The sequence below is a fragment of the Procambarus clarkii genome, chromosome 43 (assembly GCF_040958095.1).
Source record: "Procambarus clarkii isolate CNS0578487 chromosome 43, FALCON_Pclarkii_2.0, whole genome shotgun sequence".
In the NCBI taxonomy this organism is placed as follows: domain Eukaryota; kingdom Metazoa; phylum Arthropoda; class Malacostraca; order Decapoda; family Cambaridae; genus Procambarus; species Procambarus clarkii.
This window is the reverse complement of record NC_091192.1, coordinates 906,049-926,966: the sequence shown is the minus strand read 5'-3', so window position 1 is coordinate 926,966 and position 20,918 is coordinate 906,049. Positions and strand designations below refer to the sequence as shown.

Below are 20,918 nucleotides of genomic sequence, written 5' to 3'. Positions count from 1 at the left end.
ACAAACTTGATTTGCATTCAAGTGCAAAGAAGAAACTAAACACGAGACTAAATGGGAATGTCAATGAATTTCAAGCTGACAGATCCTATAAACAGGAGTTCTTGTTTACAATGATCCCTGTTTCATGATGAAGGAACCATACCAACAAAAAGTTAACCCATTAAAATCTTGAGATCGCATGCAACCGAGTCACTTATTATTATTATTACATCTTTATTGACAAAATTAATTACAATTTTGCCTAATCTGAGGATTTCGATTAAGTCTTATTAAAGTGAGGATAATGCTGGTATTCACTGTCACGCAGGACAGAGGGTCATACATAAGACAATAGGTCTAAACTGTAGGCTGAAGCACATATATATCATGGTTACAATCAATGTTTTAATGTATGGATATGTGAAAACAACTTTCTATTGTGCACTGCCACACAAGGACAGGGATGGGTTCATAAGTAATACAGCTTAGAAGTAATAAAAATAAAAATTGTTCTTCATTCTTCAAAATGGACAAGCAAATTTGGGTTAAATTGTTAGGATGTCGTCCAGAACACCTGAGTCAATGAAACAGTTACACAGTTGGTGGTACAAGAGGCCAGGAGGTCTAAAGTCCTTTACGGTTTCACATTCATCAATATAGTGTTCTAGTGAATACATTAAAGGTTTATCACAGAGTTTACAATCTGAGTATTCTGGTAGTGGCTCAGCCTCACTAACCTGCCAGATGTGTCTATAGCCAAGGCGAATTACCACAATGACTACATCACAATGCCTGGTTCGGTTACTGTGCTGACCATACAAATACCTATTATTACAAAACTTGTCATAACTTTTAATACTGCAACTTTCAAGTCTCTGGGCATTTCTTAGTTCTTCTAAATTGAATAAATTTCTTTAATTTGCATGTTTCTAATAATTGCATTAGATAGTCCAAAGTCATAATCAATGTTTTCTTTCCTGTAAGTCTCATTGGCCAATCGATCTACAAAGTCATGTTTTCCAACTCCAACATGGGATGGGATCTACACAAATTTTATACAAGAGTTATTATCATTGGCAAAAATTACATTCCATTTAATATTACAAGCTACTTCCGACATACATTATGATGGGTTATTTAAGGACTGCAGAGCACTTTTAGAGTCACACAATATCACTCCACCACCATTGAGCTTAAGGTATTCAGTGGCTAGATAAATGCCCAATAGCTCGGTCTGTGTAGTGCTTGCCCAGTTGTTCAATCTCTGTGTACTAGACATGATCATTTCATTCACTTTATATACTGCACATGCACAACCTGTTCTACCAGTGCCTAGATGCACAGAGCCATCAGTAAAGGCATAGGATTCAGTATGTTTGAGAATTTGAATATGACTGTCAATAGCTTCTAATGTTATACATCTCAAAATGTCAGTGTTATACATTTGTTTTACACTGATGGGGGTATAATGCAGAGAGACCTCCACATCTTTCCAAGGAGGAATATAGTGAACAGTTTTATCAGGGTTAAGAGACACATTCAGTTACAGAAGATTATAGGCACAACAACTGAGCCACACACTGTAGGGAGCTTTTTGCGGCAGATTGAGGGAACAGTCAGAATTGTTTAGAATGGATCTCAATTTAATTTGAGTAGAGCTGGGGGACCATTATTTTTCAAAGTTTTGGCGCAAAACATAGTACTAAGTAGAACTATTCTTTCGTAAATGGAAGGTAAGTTTAGTTCCTTTCTCATGTTAACAATTCTGACAGTTCTATGACAACCCAGGATGATGCGCATGGCATCATTCTGTACTACATCTAGGCCTTGTAATTGTTTAGGAGAAAAATTAAGAAGATGCAAGGCATAATAATCAACAACAGATCGTATAAAGGCAATATAAAAACTACGAGCATATTTTATGTTAATGCCAAATCCTTTGCCAACAAGAGTTTTGAGAGGTTTAAGACGCTCAATAAGTATTTTGTGCAGGTTGCTGACGAGATTTGTATCATTAACCTCCACTCCAAGATATTTATAAGACTCAAGTCTCCACGGGCACTCCATTAATAGTATAGTTAACATGAAGAGAATGGGGAATAAGAACCCTTGTTTTATCAACAGAGATTATGAGGCCACATTCTACTACTTTCTTGGAGAATGCATCAAGTAACACTTGTAACCTTGGTTTACTGTGTGCCATAATACAAATATCATCAGCATAACATATAACAGTTTCCGTAGGTTGTACAGGTATGTCATGGATAAGTTTGTGCATAAGTATATTGAAGAGCATAGGGCTTAGGACACCACCTTGAGGTGTGCCTAGTTCGAATGCATCTGTTCTTGTACTTTTAACTCCTTTAAATAGGACACTAGCACGCCTGTTGGATAGGTAGCTCTTTATCCAACTCAGAAGATTACCTTTAATTCCAAATTCAGCAAGTTGCTCTAATATTATTTCGCCATTCGCTACATCGAAAGCTGACTTTAGGTCAATAAAGGCTGCCTGTGTCCCATCCTGGGAGTTTACAAAATATTCAGCAAAGCATGTTTGTGTGCTACACTTGGGCATGAACCCATATAGGTTTGGGGCCAGTTTTTCTTTGACCTGAAACATGACACGATTGAGAACAATTCTCTCCAAGACTTTACACATACAAGATGTAAGGGAAATGGGTCTGAATTTTTGAGTTAGGTTTAGGAATTGGTATTATGAGACTTTGTGTCCATTTCTTTGGCCAGATACCTTGTGAGAGGCTGGTTTGATAGAGGTCAAGCAGAGGGTGGCTAGGGACATCATTCAGTAAGCTCAAGATGTTATAAGTTATACCATCCTCACCAGGGGCAGTTTGCTTAGGTTTTCCTAATGCTGATGTTAATTCAAAGGGGGTTATAGCAGACTGATCTATTAAATCTGGTGAGGAGCGTGCTATTTCAATATTACTGTTTCTGTTAATGTTGGTATGTCTTAAATGCTGCTGTATATCTGGGGGTAAGGAAGAAATTTGTGATACACTAGACCATTGAGCTAGGAGCATGTCAGCATATTCTGCAGGAGTATGATGAAGCTGAACTGGGGCTGAAGGTTTGGTAATGTTTTTAATTTTGTTCCACATTTCTGATAGTCACTGGCATCAGGAGCAGAGAATGGGGACACAAAGGGGAGCAACTAGGCCAGACAAAAAGCCCACCACCAATCCACTTGAAAGAAACATCTCTGCTGCAATTGTTGATGGTATGGTAGAACTCCAAGTTCAACAGAATTAAAAATATATAGACCTGCAAAGCTCTGGTTGAAGCATTTACAAGTAAAATTCAAGATAAATACAGGAAACATGAAGAAATACAGTTAATTATTGACAGTTATGATGAAAATGTAATAAACAGCATTATTCAACAAAAGAGCCTCCAAGGAGGCTACACTGAAACCAAAGATGAATTATCAGCTTATCAAGTTCAAAAAGTCATCCACCACACAAGAGAAAAATATAAAATCTTGTAGCAGCGTGGCATACAAAAATGGTTTGTCTGCCAGAAACAATGGGCAGAGTTTCTTTCACCCTGATGCTCCTGTTACCTAGCAGTAAATAGGTACCTGGTAGTTAGTCAGCTGTCACGGGCTGCTTCCTGGGGGTGGAGGCCTGGTCGAGGACTGGGCCGCGGGGACACTAAGTCCCGAAATTATCTCAAGATAACCTCAAGATTGGCATGGAATGGAAAAGTCTCTTAATGAAAAGCCTTTAATGCAGCAACTTAAGAAACCTTACAAGTACTTACAACTCTTGGATCAAGTGAAGGAATTTCTGACAGGTTCCTAGTGAAACTTACAGGTTCCTAGTGAAACTTGAAGCAGTTACTTGCAGAGGCAACAAGTCAAGAATAAATATGACAAAACTTGCAAATCCTCGCTTGTATTTGTTTTGAAGAAGCAGATTGTCTGGGGAAAGCCATCAACAAAAGGTGATTTGGTATGTGCATTTAGGAGAGTGAACTGCCGGGTCATGATTTGGCAGAGGAGTGATGAGCTCCAGCTGACACTCATCTCACTGGACATTAATGGGTCATGAATGATGGACAAATATCATCTTGTAATTTTCCACCTACTCCAAACCACATCCTGCATCTAATTAGGTGTGAATGTGTAAAAAGAAGGATGTAGACCAGCATGCACAAGCTTTGCGAGTCACTTAGCCAGCACAGAAGTGTGCGAGTGTGGAGATAATGGAGATAATGGAGATAATGGAGATAATGATGAACCTAGCAGCAATGACACTAAAATCACAGCACAAATAATAGTGACAGTGAAGGTAAAAAATAGATAACAAAAATTACTGAGTATTATCTAAACTAATTGTTATCATCAATGTCTCAGTTTATTATTATAAGTGAATGTTATTAGTATTACTTCAATGTTCATGATAAGTATGATTTCCTCGTAGAATTCAAGTGACTAAATAAAATAACAAATATTTATACAGCCCTTTATCTCAGAAACTGTAGTTATACCCAAAAGTTTGTAAGAACCTGTTTTGTTGTGCACAAAATTTAATTTAAAATGAACAATGAAATATGATAAATAAACTAAAGAATCTTGTAAACAATTCTGTATAGGCGCCATTTTGATTACGTTATAATTATTCGCAACAGAATCTGGAGTGCCAGCATATAAATTATTCATCTACATAATAATAAAATAAACGTTAACCCACAATGTTGCTCAGAAGATGACCAAAACACCCGGCGCAGTCTTTCATCACATGCAACTCAAGAACAGTTGCTCAAGAACAACTGATTTCAATTTCAGAAATATTCTATGTGTAAAACAGGATTGCAACTCTACTATATTACTAGACTACACATATTTGTGGTCTGCACCGCGCACCTGAGGTTTTGAAGAGTGTAGTCAGTTTGCGACACATTCAGGTTGAAAGCATTTCATTTAAGATTCATCATTACCCCGTTAAAGTATAATTTCAGCGAAATACAAAGAAGTAAAGTTTAAGATCATTACGAATGCGGCCATTCAGAGCTTGACCAAGCAATCTCACCAGGAAAGGTCCACTATTGTGTCAACACTGGGGAGGTACATCTTGTCAATAAACCCACAAGGAGCCACTACAATCTTAATGAGGTTAAGGCCCATGACCCCTTTGACTATTACACTAATCTCCTCCTCTCTCATCTATCTTTCCCCATCCCCCTCTCCACCTTTCTCCCTCCGTCTCCTTCCCTCTCCACCTTTCTCCCCCCTCTCCACCTTTCTCCCCCACAACATACCCCACATTCTATTATTGATATAGAGTTATTACGTAGACTTAAGAACGTACACCCCAAGTTTCAACTATAATTACCACTTTGACGCCAGCACGTAGCCATAAGCCACAAGTTTGTTATACACAACTTCTCTTAAGCTTCAATAAATGGTGTAGGTGTTCTGCGTGACTATGTACAAGCTGTTTATTAGTAAACTGATCACTGAAACGTTAACACCAGCACACAAATATAATCTTCACCTGTAATTGCATAGGTATTTATGTATATGTGAAAAGTACATATATATATGTATGACATAATCACTTTTTTATTAATATATTAGGTACATCTGCATTTGTGCAGCTACCCTAGACTATATGAAGGGGGAGTATAGTGTGCCGCACAGCACAGTGGGGCAGCCCCCACCACCTCAGACAACCCCCCCCACCCGGGATGACCCCACCACCGTTCCTGACACCAACAGCCTGACAACCTTCCCTCGCCTACCTGGGAAGCCTGACGCCAGCCTGCAGAGGGAGGTGTCAGAACTTCCAGCTCGCATGAGTAAAATGGAAATTACCGTCAATAAGCTCCAAGAAACACTCACGAAGATTGAAAATAGTCTCAACAGCATTTATGTTAAGATCACCATGGACAACCTGAGACAGTGTTCAAGCGATCATCTCGCCAGCCCGAGGTGTGAAGTGAACGTCCAAGTCTCTAGTGAAATGCCTTCCAGTGATGAAAGTGTTGACCCGTCTCAAGCAAGTATTGACCCCCCCCCCCTTCCTCCAGTGCTGTAAGTACCGTTGTGGCGAGTGAAAGATATGAAAACCCGAGTGTCTTAGTGTAATTAGCAAATGCGCTCAAGAACTCATTCCAAACAATACCGTTTGTGCCCCTATGAATCCTGATGAACAAGAAATGATTGAACAAGCTAGGAAAGGTACAGGCAACCAGCTGATCTTAAAACAGATGAGAGAACTCTTTGCCATTGATGACTGGGAACAATTATCACTTGTAAGCAATACTTTGCAACTATTGAACCTTGTGAACACTTCTCTTCGTCAGGTTTATGAACACCATTACCCATGAGCAACTCACTCTTAAATTTCTCACGTGGAATGTGAGAAGCGTGCGAAGGAGGCTGTTTGATCTAATGATGTACACTGGTGCCAACAACATTGATGTACTGTGCCTGCAGGAACCATACACTACAAGCACTAATGATGTACGCTGGTGCCAACAACATTGATGTACTGTGCCTGCAGGAACCATACACTACAAGCACTAATGATGTACGCTGGTGCCAACAACACTGATGTACTGTGCCTGCAGGAACCATACACTACAAGCACTAATGATGTACGCTGGTGCCAACAACACTGATGTACTGTGCCTGCAGGAACCATACACTACAAACACTAATGATGTACGCTGGTGCCAACAACACTGATGTACTGTGCCTGCAGGAACCATACACTACAAGCACTAATGATGTACGCTGGTGCCAACAACATTGATGTACTGTGCCTGCAGGAACCATACACTACAAGCACTAATGATGTACGCTGGTGCCAACAACACTGATGTACTGTGCCTGCAGGAACCATACACTACAAGCACTAATGATGTACGCTGGTGCCAACAACAGTGATGTACTGTGCCTGCAGGAACCATACACTACAAGCACTAATGATGTACGCTGGTGCCAACAACACTGATGTACTGTGCCTGCAGGAACCATACACTACAAGCACAAAAAATAACACGCCACCCAAACTCCCAGGTTATGTAGCTTTCTCAAATGTTGGTTCACATGATGTCGGTATCTTGACGTATGTTAAAAGTAACCTAGTGTGTAAACATGTTAAAAACCACAAAAGTGACGACTCATATTATCAGCAGTTTCAGATTGCTACAGCGACCGGCCTTATTAACTTAGTTAATGTATATGTAAGGTGCGATCAAATGGTGGAAGCTTCTCTCCAAAAAATTACCAGCAGCTCTCAAACCATTGTCATGGGTGATCTTAATGCTAGACACACTAGCCTGGGTGACACCAAAACAAACAGGAATGGCAGAGTCTTTGTAAAATACTTAAGAGATAATAACATGTCCGTGTTCAACTTTGACTCCTCTAACGTCACACACCTCAAGGGTGGCAGGCTTGATTATGTCATTGGTCACGGTCTCATTGATAATGCTGTCGGAGGATCAATTGTTCAGGAATTAGTTAGTGATCACTTTGCCATATTTAGTTCATACACTATCAATAATCTCAAACCCCTAATCTTTGAAATAAAAATAATTAATATCCCTGAAAATTTACACATGCTCTTCAAATTCCGCATTTCTGAATGGTATAACACTTACTGCTTTACTACCGTCAATGCATTATATGAGGACCTGGTCACTGAAGTAACCGCTTTTTATGACAATGTTGTAAAATCCACAAGACCCAAACCAGTGAGGAAGGGACAGAGGTGGTTCACTGACTCACGCCTTATGCCCCTGCATGACAGAGTTCTATTCCTCGCTGAGCAGTATAAAACACATAAAACAGCTGACACCCTCAACATATTTCTTAAAGCCAGCCGAGAGTTTAGAGAGCTAAAGGAACAGGTGTATAACCAGCACTGGGAACAGTTTCTGCAAGGCATCAATCATGCAACATCCTCATCCCAAATGTGGAATAAAATTAAAACTATTTATCATCCTAGCAGTCGTCTGTAGACTATGCCGACATGCTGCTTCAGCAATATGCAAGCACTGCTAGTATAAGCAGCCTGCCCCTAGATGTGCAAAACTATCTGGCTAGTACTAAAATAAATCGTAACTTCAATATTGAAATTGCCTGTAGTGAAATAGGGCCTGATGATAACTATGGCATAACCCACTTTGAAATTAAAAAGGGACTCAAGAAAGGTAAGGCTACCTCTCCTGGAGAGGATGGCATCACATACAACACCATGAGAGTACTTGCTGAGCTGCCAAATAGCCCTTTGCTAGAATTGTTTAATCAAAGTCTAAGGCAGGGTGTTTTACCTGACCGCTGGACACAGGGACTCATAATACCCATACCCAAGCCTAATTCACAAAAATTCAGACCCATTTCTCTGACGTCGTGCAAGTGTAAAGTTCTTGAGATAATTACTCTCGACAGACTAATGTTTCAAATCAAGCCCCACCTTGCCCCTAACCTGTATGGTTTCCTTCCTGGAAGAAGCACACAAACTTGCTTTGCTGAATATTTTATCAGAGGGGGACCAAACTCTCAGGCAGCATTTATTGATCTCCAAACTGCTTTTGATACAGCAAACAGAGAAATAATCCTAGAACAGCTAGCCTCTTTTGGAGTTAAGGGAAGACTGTTGACATGGCTCAGGGGGTACCTGAGTAACAGAACCGCCTCAGTCCTTTTCAAGGGGATCAAAAGTATACATTGTGCGCCCTTTGAGTTGGGTACACCCCAGGGTGGAGTGCTAAGTCCTACACTGTTCAATGTTCTGATGCACAAATTAACAATTGATATTCCCACACTACCCGACGAAGCCGTCATCTGTTATGCCGATGACATGTGCAGTGTTGCAAATTCCCAAACTAGACTGCAAGCTCTACTGGATTCACTCGCTGCTAAAAGCATTGAATGTGGTCTTGTTATCTCTATAACTAAATCCAGAGTTCTCCATCCCCAAGAGAAAACTCATGTCCCTATAGCTTTCAAGGTCAACAACCAGAATATTGAAACGTGTGGGCAGCACAAATACCTTGGAGTTGGTATTAACAGTGACATTGTAAATGATCTACACCGTAGGTTAAAATAAAGACTAAAACCATTGAGAACACTTACTGGTAAGAATATTGGTATCAATATTAAATATGCTAGACTATTCTATATGATGTTTGTTAGATCTCTCGTTGATTATAATAATGCTTTGGACTTAATTAATTTCCCCTCCTCTGTGTTGGACAAACTTGAAGTAGTACAGAATGAGGCCATGAGGATAATTCTTGGTGCCCCAAGATGCACAAGAATCATCAACATGAGGGAAGAACTGAAGCTTCCAACCATACTAGAGAGAATAATGCAAGTTAACACGACCTTTTGCCTTAAAGTCATGAGTGATCCTACATCTGCATTGCTCAGAGACAAATTATTTAGTGCTGTTAACACCCTTTTGACTGGTGCCGACATACCAACTCACTCCTTTTATGACAAATGGGTGAGGAACAATGCCTACAATCTCATCAAACTCAATATTCCTTTTAAGTGCAATCTACCAGTCTCTGATATTCCTCTTTATCTGTACCCCACCATTCAAGTATCATACACACCTGTCACCAAGAAAGATAATGAGAATCTTGCTCTTCTCAAAGCTGTCACACTTGAAACAATTGCCTCCTCCATCGAGAGTCTAAGATCTCACGAGCACTGTGTCTACACCGACGGCTCAGTCCAATCCTCTACTGGACGGACTACAGCAGCATGTAGGTTTTATAGAAATAATATTTGCACAAAGACTGTCAGTGTCAGGTTAAACAACTGGCTGACCTCCACACAAGCAGAACTAACAGCATTACAACTAGCTACCAGTACATTAAAAAACATTGGAGGAGGAATAATATTCTGTGATTCAAAGTCTGCTCTTCAAGCAATCGAAAACTTCTCCTGGAAGATCGACAGCAAGAACCTCATACTACCAATTATAAATGAGCTGATCGCTGCACAGAGTAAAGGGTCTCGAATCTTCTTTGTATGGATACCTTCACACATAAATATAACCCATCATAATGAGACAGACGTTGCAGCCAAATTAGCGTGTAACAAAGATGAAGTTGAATTAGATCTAGGTATACCCATCTCTGCTGTCAAAACTATATTGTTCCAAACATTCAGATCTGATAGGAAAGAAATTACTGACTCCCAACGACCTGAAAGTACTAGTATAAAAAGCTATGATCTGTTCAGATCTGAAACCTATATCTATGGGCAGCACAAAACGTCGACCAGACTGTGCGACACAGTGGTTGCAAGGATCAGGTTGGGTTACCGTTACCTGTGGCAGGTGGCTGCAGGTGACGGGTCTCCCAATCCTGAGCACTCCAGTTGCAAACTCTGTGAGCAGGAACTACGGCATGATCTCCCGCACTACATCACCGAATGCCCAGTTATTAGACCTTTCAGATCAGTTGTACCTGGAGCTTTGCAATTACTTTATTCACTCTCGTAATCTTGAAGATATCCTCACAGTGTACCCAAAATTTGCCAGTGCCGGCTACTAAACATATGGCCCTGTATGACTAACCATCCTGCGACATGGGGACTTTTATTACACTGCTACCTAATTCACTCTTGTGTTGATATCCTCATAATGCTCCCAGAGTTTGCCAGTGCAATCCACTCATCACATGCTTCTGACTGACTAACCATCCTGTGTGATGGTGATTTTTTAGCATCATGTAGTTAGCTTTTTGACACCGTACTCCACTTCAATTGTCTATTAGTACAGAACAGAACTCTTAGGGATAAAATATGCCAGTGAAGGCTCGGATTATTATTTAAATAATGCATAATAGAAAAGCTCAGACCATTCGTAGAATCTAATCAAGATAAATATATGGAAATCAAAACCACCAGATTGTAAAAATAGCCTTATTAAACTTTTATTTTAATAATCGTTGTGGTAGGATATGGCAGCGGGCGGCAACAATGCCGAGGCGGCATACTTTATTTGTATTGTTAATATTTTATTTCCATGTATAGGTTAGTTATGTACATTAGTGTTTTCATCTCTAATGACGTACGGGGATGGTCTGCCCCTCTCTTTATGTACTTATCGTTCCAATAAAATAATTGAAGTCATAAGTGAAGTACTTTGTATTTGTGTACACAGGAAAGACAGTCGTGTCCAGTTTATGCCTTTTGAACATAAAAAATAGGTTTAGCAGGAAGCGAAGCACAGGTGTCACTAAACACCTCTGACCCTAAAAGGGAGTGAAGTTACTGCACCGATCCTTTGTGATCCGCATTACAAATGCTGCATCGGATAACTACAGTTTCTGAAGGAATTGTGTACGAACATTAAGACCACATATGATGCCAATATTCTTTCTTTAACAAATTAAAATGTATGTACTTACGTAAGGTACTGAATCTTCCCCGAGTTGCTTGGTCTAATATCCGCTTGTATTTTAGCCACCAACATTAAAATTCACATTTGGACAATGGATCTGAAAAGTAAAATAAATAATAATATATGAACTCATAACTTGATTGTCAAAGGACTACTAATGCATGAATAATATAATACTGGGATAGCAGCATAAAATATAGTGGCCGTAATTATTTGTGGGAGCAAAGCCTTCGCTAGACACAAACCACCAGGGGCCAGATTCACGAAAGCACTTACGCAAAGACTTACGAACCTGTACATCTTTTCTCAATCATTGACGGCCTTGTTTACAATTATTAAACAGTTAATGAGCTCCGAAGCACCAGGAGGCTGTTTATAACAATAACAACAGTTGATTGGAAAGTTTTCATGCTTGTGAACTGTTAAATAAATGTAACCAAAGCCGTCAAAGATTGAGAAAAGATGTACACGTTCGTAAGTGCTTTCGTGAATCTGGCCCCTGATTCATAATACACAAATACACTGAATTCATGGCATGGATTCGAACCAAACGGAAAGCTTGAAATTGAATAAGCAAATAATAGTAATAATAATCCACAGAGAGTAATCACACTAACGTGATGTGCCAATGAGAAAATTGGTAGGAGCTGTGATGAGGGTTCGAACTTATGTGGTGGGTGTTCCACGCACACGTGCAAGTCAACCAGGCCACGACAGGGTAAAAAGGATTGCAATTACTGTACTATATTATTAAATTACACATATTTAGGTTTCAGTACAAGCCTCAGGAAGCCCTTGTGAGCTCATTAGAACTCCAGGTTGCACTCCTTTTACCATGTGGTGGCCTAGTTGACTAGGGCGTGTGCGTGGAGACACCCACCACATAGCTTCCAACCCTCATCACAGCTACGGATTTTGTCAATAATAATAATAATCAAATTGTATATTTCTTACAAGTAAATTTTTCGAAAATAATATGTAAAGCACAAAACACTGCTGCTCTCCGAAAAACTATCTATGTTTATCCAATATACTCAAGGAAAATTTAGTTAAACTTTAGTGCAATTGTAGGGGACCCACAGCCTCGGAAAGGAGTATGAAGGGTATTCAGAGAAGACCGTGTAGATTCTCCCTATCACTTGAGTATTTCCTTCTATCACCCCTACTTTTTTGCTATTTATATCAAAGCTATGAAAACTACTATTGTTCATATTTACATGTATATTTATCAAATTTCATTATATCAGTTTTTATATTCGTATTCCACTGTATAACACAATAAGATTACTGCTGTAACCTTAACTCACTGCAGGATAGAAATGTCACAAGTTCACACAATGCTACCATATAAACACGCCTTGACAGGGGTTCAAATGTTATCTATTCAACAGTTTGTGCTGTTTCTAGGGCACAGAATGAAGAATACTTAAATTAGGCATCCAGCAAGGAAATTTCCCTAGTCTCATCTTAATATGTTCAAATCAATATTTTACTAAATTCTGTACACACAAAACCCGGCAATTACATAATTAGATTTATTGATGAGATAGTAATTCACAGCACTGGCATATCAACGCCCAGTTTACCCTTAGCCTAGTATTAAACACTTGTCAGCATCTAAGCTGAATTACAACGGTTGACAAAACTATGTTCCTACATCAGCGTGTATGCAGGCGGGAGGTGGTGTTTGTAGACTTTAACTTCCTCATTACTCTCATTACATAAAAACATCTTCCTTGGAGAGGATGTTACTGTATAAAATTAATGTAGATAGACTATTTCATAAATACGGATAAAGGCTTAGAACACTCAAGGTTATGGTCAATTACCATCCCATTTATGAGCTGAATGTTACGATTACAAAACTATTATAAATGTATAACCATTTTATATATTTTTTAAATTTGATCTTAACTTATTTTTCCGCACCAATTCTTACTCTTGGAGGTATTGTAAAATGCTAAACGATGAATTAATCATTATCAGATGTTCTCACACCAGAACACATGCTAATCCAAAGAGTCAACATCACAAACATCAGAGATCAAGATCATAACATTGATATGAATAGTTTTTACTGATATTAAAATGCACAGGTATATCCACATTATCCCTATCACAAAGTGTCTCTAAAATTAATTCGCGAAATAAGAGTATTCCTTAAAATAAATTAAAACCAACTGAATTCAATATGTAACATTTAAAATCAGCGTCATTTAAGAGACTTGACACAGATTAAGATCAACTCCACTTATAATAATAATTATGTACTGAAATGCAAACAAATCGAAGAGTTTAGAGATAATTATATCACAAATGATAACAAAAAATTTAGACCACTTTATTATAATCACGTTATCCTAATATCCTAGTCAAATATCCTAACTTATTGTATATAGTTCATCAGCACTGAATATTATCGATTTCAGTATCTAAATCAATAATGTGCCCCTGTAAAATTTGTCCTGCAGTCCACAGAATGAGTTTCGATTGCATAATAATAATATTAATATTATAATCATTATTAATAATACTAATACTATCATTATTATTATTGTGAAAAAATATTAATATTTTCACACTAAAAACATAATGAACAATGTACCCCGAGACACTACATATTAAATGTACACATTTTTCTTATAATGGACACTAAACCAGAAAACCTGAAAATTATACTAAAGGATTCCTTGTAGTAATGTTTCACAGTCCAGCACCCCCTGTAGTAAAGTTTCCCAGTCCAGCACCCCCTGTAGTAAAGTTTCACAGTCCAGCACCCCTTGTAGTAATGTTTCACAGTCCAGCAGCCCTTGAAGTAATGTTTCACAGTACAGCACCCCCTGTAGTAAAGTTTCACAGTCCAGCACCCCCTGTAGTAAAGTTTCACAGTCCAGCACCCCCTGTAGTAAAGTTTCACAGTCCAGCACCCCCTGTAGTAAAGTTTCACAGTCCAGCACCCCTTGTAGTAATGTTTCACAGTCCAGCACCCCCTGTAGTAATGTTTCACAGTACAGCACCCCCTGTAGTAAAGTTTCACAGTCCAGCACCCCCTGTAGTAAAGTTTCACAGTCCAGCACCCCCTGTAGTAAAGTTTCACAGTCCAGCAGCCCTTGAAGTAATGTTTCACAGTCCAGCACCCCCTGTATTAAAGTTTCACAGTCCAGCACCCCCTGTAGTAAAGTTTCACAGTCCAGCACCCCCTGTAGTAAAGTTTCACAGTCCAGCACCCCTTGTAGTAATGTTTCACAGTCCAGCAGCCCTTGAAGTAATGTTTCACAGTCCAGCACCCCCTGTAGTAAAGTTTCACAGTCCAGCACCCCCTGTAGTAAAGTTTCACAGTCCAGCACCCCCTGTAGTAAAGTTTCACAGTCCAGCAGCCCTTGAAGTAATGTTTCACAGTCCAGCACCCCCTGTATTAAAGTTTCACAGTCCAGCACCCCCTGTAGTAAAGTTTCACAGTCCAGCACCCCCTGTAGTAAAGTTTCACAGTCCAGCACCCCTTGTAGTAATGTTTCACAGTCCAGCAGCCCTTGAAGTAATGTTTCACAGTCCAGCACCCCCTGTATTAAAGTTTCACAGTCCAGCACCCCCTGTAGTAAAGTTTCACAGTCCAGCACCCCCTGTAGTAAAGTTTCACAGTCCAGCACCCCTTGTAGTAAAGTTTCACAGTCCAGCACCCATGTAGTAAAGTTTCACAGTCCAGCACCCCCTGTAGTAAAGTTTCCCAGTCCAGCACCCCCTGTAGTAAAGTTTCACAGTCCAGCACCCCTTGTAGTAAAGTTTCACAGTCCAGCACCCATGTAGTAAAGTTTCACAGTCCAGCACCCCCTGTAGTAATGTTTCACAGTCCAGCACCCCCTGTAGTAAAGTTTCACAGTCCAGCACCCCATGTAGTAAAGTTTCACAGTCCAGCACCCCCTGTAGTAATGTTTCACAGTCCAGCACCCATGTAGTAAAGTTTCACAGTCCAGCACCCCCTGTAGTAAAGTTTCACAGTCCAGCACCCCCTGTAGTAATGTTTCACAGTCCAGCACCCCATGTAGTAAAGTTTCACAGTCCAGCACCCCCTGTAGTAGTTACAAGAATTATTGTAATTACATAAATAATTAAATAATGCAATCACAGGAATTTTACAGTAATTACAATGCGAATTACAAGGTCAGGAACTCGTAACATCGAAAAAGAAGCTAAACAAACAATTTGAAAATGATGTTGGTGCACAAGTGAAGATGTAGCACGAACTGCTACACGCTCACATCACCAGGAAAAGTCGATAAAGGGGGTGGTGATACACGGAGAACAGAAGGGACACAGAATTATAAGGTAAATGAAGCTTAATGTAACAGTTCAAGATATCTTCTCACAAGAATCATAACTACTTTCACCGAGTGGGTGAATGGGACGGGAGCAGTGAGGGTGAGAGGGGGGGGGGGGGGGGTCTGAGAGGGTGGGGGGGCAATGAGGGTGGGGGGGCAATGAGGGTGGGGGGGCAATGAGGGTGGGGGGGCAATGAGGGTGGGAGGTGCTGGAAAACACAGCAACAAAAGAATTTTCCGAGTGAGAAAAGACACGTAGGACCTGCTAGAACTGACTACAACAAAGACTATAGGACATGGCAATATCTCACAAAACGTTACGATATCCTCATATGCACACAGAGTTTGCCAGTGCAGACAACTGATCACATAATGTCATACAGTACTAAAGTACTGTATGACTAACATCCTGTGTGATGGGGGCTTTTAGCATCACGTAGATAGTTCTTGACACACACTGTACTCCCTTCATATAGTCTAGGGCAGCTGCACAAATGCACATGTACCTAAATGTGTGTGTGTGTCTGTGCCTTACGCTAGAGGTGCATCGATAAAAATATTTTAACCGCTATCAATAATGCACAATTATCCGATACCTTAACACAATAAACCAGTAATCCGGTACCAATACTTAATCATTTTTTTAGATGTTAGAACAGATAATTCTTTTTGTAATCTCGGTGTATGTAATTAATGACGTAGTAAATTAGTAACACTCACTTATTATATTAATAATAATTTACTATTTACATGAAACTATTAAATGGACTACCAGCAGTGACTACTGATTAGTGATGGTTTTTTATATCCAGTAAAACTGGATATAAAAAATAGAGTGTTTTGGCTCAATATGTCTTGCATTTCTAGCATATTAATCTTGAAACCTTAAACAGAACCACGAATGTTTTTTAAATGAATTGGATTCCTCTCCTCAGATATCTAATTAAAATTTAAGTTTAGAGCCTGAGAGGCGAAACCAGGGCGCTATGAGCAAACCATCTTTAGCAAAATTAGGAGTTCCGAGGAGGAGGAGGAGGAGGAGGAGTAATAATGAGTGGGAGAGCAAGGGTGGACAGTACTGGGCAGTGCTAAGGTTGGGTTCTACATGTGGTGTGTTACCTTCCAGTTTTTTAGTACCGCCAACAATTCTATAATGTACAGGTTCTAGAGGCTATTGGCCTTTGTCATATCGATCTTTGAAGTTGTGTATGGAGCCTGCCTCAACCAATTCTCTTTATATTCTTGCACCTAATTGTTTCAATTTCTAAGGCTATGTCTGGCGTACATTTGAGAACTTAATCATATTTCAGTCTTTATCTGCCCTACCAATTTCCTTGAGAATTGTATATATTGCAATCATGACTACTCTATTACTGTGTCTTCCAGTGACGTGAGGGTTGAGTTCTTAAATTTTCCTCAAAACTCATCCTTTTCAGCTCTCGTAGTTATTATTATTAACATCCGTATTGACAAAATTAATTTACAAAGTAGCCTAATCTGAGTTATTCAGTTGAGACATTATACATGTTTCAATTTACGAATTTGTAAATACAATCGATTTGTACCACCACACAACGTAGGGATGGATTCACGAGAGATACAGCTTACAAAAATGATCGTTCTTTATTCTTTAAAATGGACAAACCAATTTAAGATAAACTGTTAAGATCCAATATACCAGATTCAGTGAAATAGTTGCCTGTACAATAGGCCGAGAGGTCTAAAATCTTTTACAGTTTCGCATTTAATAATGTAGTGTTCAAGTGAATGTCTTAACGGTTTGTCAGCAGCCCGTCATCCTATGGTTTCCCAACATCAAGAAACTGGCGTACTAAAGTGCCCTTATCCTAACCTACCAGAGGACTCAAAACAGAAAACTTGACAGTATGTCAATTTCGCGACCTGCTAGCAGTTTCTAGTACGACGATTTTTGGCCTTAAGTAAAGTATACGTCAAAATGCGGACGTTCTATTAGGAGGACGGGTTGCTGTCAGCGTTTACAGCTTGAATATTGTGGCAGTGGCTCAGCCTCACTAACCTGCCAGATGTACCTATAGCCAAGGCTAATTACCTCAATGACTACGTCACATTGTCTGGTCCGTTTACTGTTCTGACCCAGCACGTTCTCGCGAGCGTTCCCAACGTCAAGAAACTGTTCGTAATAAAGTTCCTTATCCTAACTTATTAGAGGACCCGCGAAAAGAAAATGGGACATTATGTCAATTTTAGTTTCAGTGTTGTAAGTTTGCTTTAGGCTGATGAATGTATAATGTATTGAGGCCTGCACATCTTTTCAAGGGGGAATATAGTTAACAATTTTATCAGGATTAGGACATTTAATTTCCTGCAATAGTGGCACACCTCTGCACTTTCTCTAGCTTCATTTTGTTTAACATTGGTACCGCATATTCCAAATTCAGTTTGAAATATGTAACATATAGAATCATAAATGACCTGGAATTCAGGTTTCTAAAGGCAGTTTTTATGCTGACCAACTTTACATATACATTTGAGAATTAATATGACTATTTATGAAATTACAAATAGATAATTACGCATAGGTAATTACATACGATATATCCCTAAATAATGTAATTCGCATTGAACTGGTATTGAGGAAGAAAATAGCTGGTGTCAGTGTAATAACCTGCAGGGACACTGACAAGATCCTCTTGGTCTTTGTATTAGCTTCTTCATCAAGTGACTATAAGCACTAATGAGTAGTAACATCATGTGGAGGAGTAGGTGTGGAATTTGAATGGTTAAGTGCTAGACCTGAGGACTAGGTGGATAAGGGCTGGCAAGCCTAGCCAAGAAAACAAATTTGCCCACTTGTTACACCTTACCTTACACTTGTTTTGCCTACACCTTACCTTTGTAAGGTAAGGTGTAGGCTACACCCCACCTTACCTTTTCCTACACCTTTGTTACACCTACACCTTACACTTGTTTTGACATGAAAATGTTCCAGCGATGTGTAAATATTTCATTCCAAATTATCTGCTACCAGAAATCTTAGCCAAATATCCCCAGTTTGCTAACTGTAGGTAGTAACTGAGTGATTGTAACCTATCCACCGCTGCCCACTGGATGGGGGGCGGTGTGCAGGACAAACATATCAATTGTGACACTAGCTCTCCACATATGTCAGTTGCTTAATTTAGAACCTGTACTTGTGGTCGATCTCGAACCCGTTGTTGATGTGACGACTTATATTAAAGTTTGTAACTAGCTCATCAAGATTGTAACTTGCTTAGCTAAATGAATTGTGGAGTTCAGTCCCTGAGCCCATTATGTGCCTCTGTAACCCTTTCCACTACCGCCCACAAGATGGGTATGGGGTGCATAATAAATGAACTAAACTAAACTGTTACACCTTAATAATAATAATAATAATAATAATAATAATAATAATACTATTATTATTATTAATAATTTTCATCTAATAAAATGTATCAATTACTATTATTACTGACATGAAAATCTCTACTGAAGAAAATACGAACTTTTCGAGTGATCACGTGTTAGTCTTAAGTAAATGGTATATGGGAGGCCTATAAATATTTATATTATTAACGAAAGTAAAGATCATTCAATTATACAAATTATAATAGAAGATTACAGCAACACATTGACTTTCCTTATGTGGCACCTCTCAGTACACAGCTGTGGTGTCCGAGTGGTTAAGGAGATGGACTCGAAATCCATTGGGCTCTGCCCGCACAGGTTCGAATCCTGTCCACAGCGGCTACGTTTTTACTTTAAACTAATTTATAACTTTACCAGTGTTTAGAAAACATTACATTTACAGTGAGAAGCAAATAAAAAGTCTTATATTTTAGTAAAATTAAACTATACAAAGGCATTACTGCTCGACTCGGAGCTGTTAGTAATTCTGGGCGACAAAAGATGGCAGCACCCGTCTGGGAACACGCACGTACGCACGAACACACGCACACACCCGCGGCTGCCACATCCACCACCCCACAAATGTTTCCATAAAGTACTACCGTTATCTTCTATTTCTGTAAGATTCAACTTAGTATACTTAATGTTATCAACTTTGAAAATACTTCCATAACGTTAATACTAGGTTGTACATAGAAGTAACACAATTTATAGGTCTGTAACAGTTTTGCATACACAGTGCGAGTACTCAACATGTACTCACCTAGTTGTGTTTGCGGGGGGGGGGGGTTGAGCTTTGGCTCTTGGGTCCCGCCTCTCAACTGTCAATCAACTGGTGTACAGATTCTTGATCTTACTGGGCTCTATCATATCTATATTTGAAACTGTATGGAGTCAGCCTCCACCACATCACTGCCTAATGCATTCCATTTGTTAACTACTCTGACACTGAAAAAGTTCTTTCTAATATGTCTGTGGCTCATTTGGGTACTCAGTCCCCACCTGTGTCCCTTTGTTCGCGCGCGCGCGCGTGTATGTGTAATTACCTAATTACCTAAGTGTAGTTACAGGATGAGAGCTACGCTCGTGGTGTCCAGTCTTCCCAGCACTCTTTGTGTGTGTGTGTATGTGTGTGTGTGTGTGTGTGTGTGTGTGTGTGTGTGTGTGTGTGTGTGTGTGTGTGTGTGTGTGTGTGTGTGTGTGTGTGTGTCCGCCATTATAATTTACTTCGTTACCCAGCCAGTCATGTGGAGTGGAAGATAATGTATGCGATTTATTTTTATCCTGGGACGTTCATGGTCGATCATTTAGCTCGGCGTCAGTGATGCCAGCAGGGGTGAGAACAAAGACAATGTGAAACTCTGATCACTACACCATTTTCCACCTTGCTGTACGGGTTCCCAAGGTTCAAAATTACGATCTAAATCCAGTTATAAGACTTCCTTGATACAACATGAATAAGCGATGATTACTTTATGATCTTTTTATGAAGTGTGGATAGCGTAGCACACATACGGGACGCGAGATGAACCACATGACAAATGATCCACAGGGAAACCAAAAATGACTATATACTATTAAAAAACAGTAACCTTTAGAAAAACATAAGACAATAAATATTCAAAACTGTCTTCATATAATGTAAATTATATATTCACAGTCTGCAAAACATTGATATTATATCATCTATTACATTCATTGTTAACCATTTGTTATCATCGTTGCTTAAACTGAATATCGCGCTGCTCTTGCTATCCGAATACAAAATATGTAGTCAGAAACTTATATAATAACTGTATTATAATATTCCTAAATTTCACTT

The 20,918-nt window shown here is 39.4% G+C and overlaps 1 long non-coding RNA gene and 1 other non-coding gene across 2 annotated transcripts in view; one reads left to right on the top strand and one right to left on the bottom strand.

Annotated features, from left to right (window-relative positions):
• The window catches only part of LOC138349969 (uncharacterized), a 91,138-nt gene that overhangs the window by 60,314 nt on the left and 9,906 nt on the right, over nt 1-20,918 (bottom strand). Inside the window, exon 2 of the long non-coding RNA XR_011221941.1 lies at nt 11,380-11,469. This is a non-coding gene — a long non-coding RNA (uncharacterized lncRNA). The remainder of the gene's footprint in view (nt 1-11,379; nt 11,470-20,918) is intronic.
• Nucleotides 19,354-19,435, top strand: TRNAS-CGA (transfer RNA serine (anticodon CGA)). The gene has a single exon. It is a non-coding gene; the product is annotated as a tRNA-Ser (tRNA).